The sequence below is a fragment of the Eretmochelys imbricata genome, chromosome 4, assembly GCF_965152235.1.
Source record: "Eretmochelys imbricata isolate rEreImb1 chromosome 4, rEreImb1.hap1, whole genome shotgun sequence".
Taxonomy (NCBI): Eukaryota; Metazoa; Chordata; order Testudines; family Cheloniidae; genus Eretmochelys; species Eretmochelys imbricata.
In genome coordinates, this window is record NC_135575.1 from 9,448,667 (window position 1) to 9,454,752 (window position 6,086).

The 6,086-nt window shown below is 49.0% G+C and overlaps 1 long non-coding RNA gene across 1 annotated transcript; it reads right to left on the reverse strand.

Moving 5' to 3' along the window:
- Positions 1-736: 736 nt before the first annotated feature.
- LOC144263444 (uncharacterized) lies at positions 737-3,847 on the reverse strand. Its single transcript, XR_013345821.1, has 2 exons — positions 3,672-3,847; positions 737-1,175 (listed from the first exon to the last, which is right to left on the reverse strand). It is a non-coding gene; the product is annotated as an uncharacterized LOC144263444 (long non-coding RNA).
- Positions 3,848-6,086: the final 2,239 nt, after the last annotated feature.

Genomic DNA, 6,086 nt, shown 5'->3' on the forward strand with positions numbered 1-6,086 from the left:
ACAGCTACCTGTCCAGTTGGCTGGCAGCACCTTGTAAGCCTTTCGGCCACATACAAAATAGTGACTTTGTAGGGCCCAGTAAGGACTGTTTCTTAAGGTGATTCCTGGGATATTTAAGGCTGCTTTGGCTGATTTTTTAAACAATTTATATGCCTCTATGGGAGCATCTTATTTTTTTGATTGGGTACAAGTGGGGGCGTTTCTAATTGTGCTGTTCAAATTACACTCGCCATAGGGATCACTACAAGCCCACCATTGGCTTGCTACATTGGAGATATTAACTGGACAGCAAGTTACATTTCCAAACCCCTTTTTTGTGGTAAGATTATTTGTAAGTGTTTTCCTAAAAGGGGAGGAACCATTATACCCACACTGTTGGCCTCCCCTGTTGGTCTTTATTTAATACCCATCAGCCCACTGTGTAATAACACAGGAGCTCTTTCCCACAGGATGCCCATAGTGATCAGATTGGTTTCAGGTAAAACATAATACTCCCTCAGTGAGTACTGCAACTGAATACTCCTGGTCCTGATAGGTGGCTTGCTGTAAAGAGATCTTGTTCCAGAACGGCGAGTCCGTTCTTTCCTGCTCTTTGGTGGTGGCTAATTCTGCTAGGGTCAAGGGCAGCATGTCAAGGGGCATTCCCGTTTTGGGGGATAGTGGAGTTGGAGTACATACCCAGCAATCAGCCTGGTTTGTTAAATTAGCAACATGGTGCGCAAGCAAAACAAAGGAGTTATGCTCCCGATATGCACAGTTTGGAAATACCAATACAGAGAATAACAATGTTACCCAATTAATTATTACCAGAGTCTTCCCAACCCAGGGTCTCCAGTACCTGGGTGGGCCCATTTTAGCATTAAGGCGCCCGCTATTTGTGTCTTTTAAACAGTAGCTTTAGCCCGAGATCGTCACTAGATGAGGAGTCAGCAGGTTGGATGGTCCACTGTCCTGCTGACGAGGGGGCGGTTACTGCCTTCAGATGAGAGTGATGGATCCAGTTCTTGTGTCCCTCGATCTTTGCCGCTGTATGGGAGATCAGCAGGACGGTATAGGATCCTTTCCACTTTTCCTGGAGAGGCTCGTCTTTCCAGGTGCGAACAAGCACAGAGTCACCGGGCTGTAAGGAGTGAACGGGAGAGTCCAAGGGGACAGGCTGGAAATCCTTGGTATACCTGTGAAGAGACAAGAGAACAGCAGACAGGGAACACATATACTGTGACAAAAAACCATTACCCAACTCCCATTCCCCTGACAGAACCGGGGTGCCATTCATAGGCCATGCCCTTCCAAACATAATTTCAAAGGGTCTGAGCCCTAATCTACCCTTTGGGAGAACGCGGATACGGAGTAGGACGAGGGGCAAAGCATCAGGCCATTGCAGTGAGGCTTCTTGGCACACTTTTGAGAGATGCCGTTTAAGGATCTGATTGGTACGCTCCACTACACCACTGGCTTGTGGTCTCCAGGGCGTATGGAGTTTCCAGGGGATCTGTAAGGCATGTGAGATGCTTTGAATGATTTTTGACGTGAAGTGTGTCCCATTGTCAGATTCCATCCACAGGGGGAGTCCAAAGCGAGGAATGATCTCCTTAACAAACTTGAGGGCCACTGTTCTGGCAGTGCAGTTACGGCATGGGAAGGCTTCTGGCCATCCGCTGAACCGATCCACTATGACAAGGAGATATTTGAACCCTTGGGTCTGGGGAAACTCAGTAAAGTCTATTTGCCACACTTGTCCGGGGCCCGGAGTGGGTTCCAGGGCAGCTGGTGGCACAGGATGTCCCGGTCGGGGGTTATTCTTTTGGCAGACTAAGCAGTCCGCTTGTACCTGGGCAGCCAGGGGTCGGAGTCCGGAAGTGATAAAATATTTTCCCTTTAGTTGGATAAGTGCTTCCCTGCCAGCATGAGTATGCAGCACACCAAAAGCATACTTTGAATCAGTAAAAATATTGACCCGCTTTCCTTTTGACAGTTCAAGTGCACGGGTCAGGGCTATCAGTTCGGCAAGCTGGGCAGAGGTCCCAGCAGGCAAACCTTCAGTTTCCACAGTGTCATGGAGGGTCACAACAGCATAACCCGCCCTCCTTTGCCCATTTATTACAGTACTGCTACCATCAGTGTACCACTCATAATCTGCATTTGGGAGGGGTACATCCTTTAAATCCGGATGACTGGAGTACTGGACATCTATGATCTCTAAACAGTCATGTTTTTGTTTCTCTGTTTCTGGCAAGAGAGTGGCTGGATTAAGGGAGGGGCAAGGCTGTAGGATGACTTCAGAGTTCTCTAACAGCTTAGCCTGGTACTGAGCAATCCGAGCCTGGGTGAGCCAAAGCCCTCCCTTTGCATCCAATAAGGCTCGGACCGTATGGGGAGTATAGATTTGCATAACCCCTCCCAATGTTAGCTTCTCGGCTTCCTTAAGCAATAGGGCAGTAGCTGCAACCGCCCGTAAACAGGCCGGCCAACCCTTTGCAACCTGATCCAATTGCTTAGAAAAATAAGCCACGGACGTCTCCATGCTCCTAATAGCTGTGTAAGCACTCCTAGGGCCACCCCCCTTCGTTCATGTGCATACAACTGAAACGGCTTAGAGAGATCTGGCAGGCCCAGAGCCGGGGCTTCCATCAATTTTCTTTTCAGGATTTTAAATGCCCTGTCAGCCTCTGGGGTCCAATAGAAGGGGTCATGATCTGCTCCTTTTACACAGTCGTACAGGGGTTTAGCCCACAGTCCAAACTCTGGGATCCATATCCTGCAAAAGCCTGCCATACCCAGAAATGCCCTGAGCTGCTTACAATTATTTGGAGAGGAACTTGACAGATAGATTCCTTTCTTTTTTCTTCACTTGAACGCTGACGCTCCCCTTGCCTTAGCTGTAACCTGATCCCTCTCCACCTCAGACAACAGGGTTCTCAGGAGGATATTACAGTCGTTTCAATCGGCTTGTGACTACTGAGGCACTCCTCAAAGACTGAAATAAACCTGCTTGCGTTCGTTGAGAATTGCCCAGCCTGTGTTTTAAAAGCTGCTAAGTCTATTGGATTGAATGGCACATGGGTGTAAACTTGCATAGTGGTAGCCTGACGTCCGTCTGCCCCTGGGCAAGCCACAACGGTCTCGGTAAGCAAAGGATAGAGTCCCACCGAGGGGGCAATCTCTGTAACCCAAGACATCCTACCCTTATACGGTGGAGGTGTGGGGGCCGAAGGGGACACCGGCTCTGCCATTACAGTGGGGGTTGGGGGTCTGGGGACTAACATTAGCTACTACCGAACCAGTCGGAGTCAGATTACAGTGCTGTAAAATATCTGGTCGAGTACATAAAGTCAGAAACAAATGCGCATACATATGTTCATTCCATTTACCCATTCACTGACAAAACAAAACTAATTGGAGGATCGTGTTGTAATTAATTGACCCTCCTGGTGGCCACCACTCCTGGTCCTCTAGTTGATATTGAGGCCAGTCAACTGTACAGAATCGTTTTAATTGGCTCTTAGTCATTGGATCCGCACCAAATACCTTCCAGTTTGCTAGAATGCACTCTAGGGGCGTACATCGTGCCCTAACCCCTGAGCTCTGTCCCTGTCCCATACCTACAGGGTAACTCTGGGCGTCCCCAGGTTGCAACAGAGCATATAATCCGGATTTTAAAAGGTTCCTACCTTATCCAAGGGACCGGTTCTTCACCGTGGCCTGCAGCTGCTCCTCCCCCATGTCTAAGGGACCGGTTCTTCACCGCCGTCCACAACAGCTTCTCCACTATATGAGTGCATTGCACCGTTGTGCCCTCTGGGGTCGATCAAATCGCATCTCCTCCGAGGCCCCCGATGAACTCACCGGTGCGCGCCGGGCGTCGGTTCTCGCTGCAATCCTCGACCTCCAGGAGGGGTCCGGGCAAGGCTAAATTGCAGCCTCGTCGCCCACCCAGGGACGCCAAAAGCTGTTGCCGGCACCCAGTGCCGAGAGGCTGAACAACAGCTTGAGTTGGTTCGTTACCCGGTGTACTGCACCCAATAATCACAACGGGGTGGAGAAACAGAAAAGTTTATTTGCAGCTGCAAAAAGGTACAGGGAGAATAAAATCTCAAATCCTGCACAACAGAGCAGGAAGTTACACAGGCTTTTATACATCCTTTTTCCCAGCATACTTATCCAATAGCAAGCTGCCCCAAGTATCCATATAGCCAGCCAATCCAGTTCCCAGCTAGTTCCCTGGTTCTCTGTATCATTTGTTAAACTATACATAAAGCTGCTTTATTTAGCATTGTTCTTCCATATCTCCCCTTTGGCCTTGCTTAGTTTCAGGCAGTCTGACTCTGCAACATATTGTTGCAGATTCTCAGCATAACTGCTGTGTGTGCCTCCAGGTGGTGGGGGGGGGGCAAGGACACTTGGGCCTAGTACGCAGAGCTGCTGCGAGTGCCTCCAGGCAGGAGGGGGGGCCAAGGACACCGGGGCCTAGTGCAAGGGGGCTTCATCGACACTCGTGGTCTTCCATCCCCTCGAGTTACCTAGTGGCCATGCCCCAGTGTTCCCAACAGTTCAACCACAGCGGAAAATTCCAAAGAAGTCGGTGAATTGAAAAAGTTGACACAACTTGTTTTGGTCAAAAGAATCACTTTGCTTCTGGTTTCAGAGTGGTAGCCGTGTTAGTCTGTATCAGCAAACTAATTTTCCCCTACTGTTACTCCCACCTTCTTGTCAACTGTTTGAAATGGGCCACTTTCATTACCACTACAAAAGTGATTTTCCTCCCTTAGTATCCTACTGTTAACTGAATTGTCTCGTTAGACTGACCTCCCACTTGGTAAGGCAACTCCCATCTTTTCATGTGCTGTGTATTTATATCTGCTACTGTATTTTCCACTCCATGCATCTGATGAAGTGGGTTCTAGCCCATGAAAGCTTATGCCTAAATAAATTTGTTAGTTTCTAAGGTCCACAAGGACTCCTCGTTGACTTTGCTTCTGGGCATTTTTAAAATAAAAGCAAAAGGCTAGGCTGCCAAAGGAACCAGACAAGGTGGAACTTCAGCCAGGGGCCCAGACATTAGAGCATTCAGCTGGGCTGCGGAAGACCTGGCTTGTGTTCTCTTCTCTGCCTGATGTGGAGAACAGAGTTCAACTTGGCTCTCCCTGCTCTCACGTGAATGACAGAAAGACCAGGCTGCAGAGTTATTCTTGCATTTGCTCACTCTGGTCCACTGACTATTCAAATGTTTTAAATCCCATAGAGCAGCTTCAACAGGGGGGAGAGAGAGAGTGAGAGCAAGCATCAGTTAAGGATAGCCAATAGTCTGGTGGTTAGGGCATGCTGCTCTGAGGTAGGAGACTCAATTTCAAATCCTGTCTCCCTGCCAGGCAGAGGGGAGAATTGAATCTGTTTCTTCTATATCCCAGGTGAGTGCTCTGCCCATGGGGCTAAAGGTTATAAGAGGCAGTATCCCCTCTTCCTCCAGCCACTGACCTCTTTTTCTGGCCAAAATGATTGTGACTTCGTGTCAAATGCACCAATAGTTTCAGGTTGACCCAAACTGCACTTTTTTGGGAAATAAACTATTTGTCTGAAATTCAATTCAGCAATAGTTTGTACCCCATCACTCACAAGGGAAGGACTACCTCTGCTGTGTGGAAGGCTGAGATGGCCTGGCCTGCCAACTCCATGTGAAGGAGCTCCCAGACACCAGAATGGTCTCTGCGAAGCATTGGCCATCTGTGCACCCTCCCATCTGCCCCAGCTCTCTGGCAGGAAATCCCCACCCAGCAGATGGCCCTGAAGCCATCTCCCTGCAACCTACAGTACAGACGGGGAAAAGTGTTCAAGCTAATCTTAGCCAGGCAATAACAGTGGAGCTGTCTGGGGAAAGATGCCATCCACCCTTCCCAATTCCCACATAGCCACAAAGGGTCTTCTGTAGGGCCTGGATCAGAAGAACAAGGCCACAAAAGAAACATTCCTCATTTTGTGCCTTGGTTCCCCTGGGGTTTGGAATTGGCTGGGTTTTCAGTCCTTTCCCCTGTCAAAGGAGGCTGGAGATCAATGATTTGGCTCAAAGATGACTAGAGGAAATAGCTCAG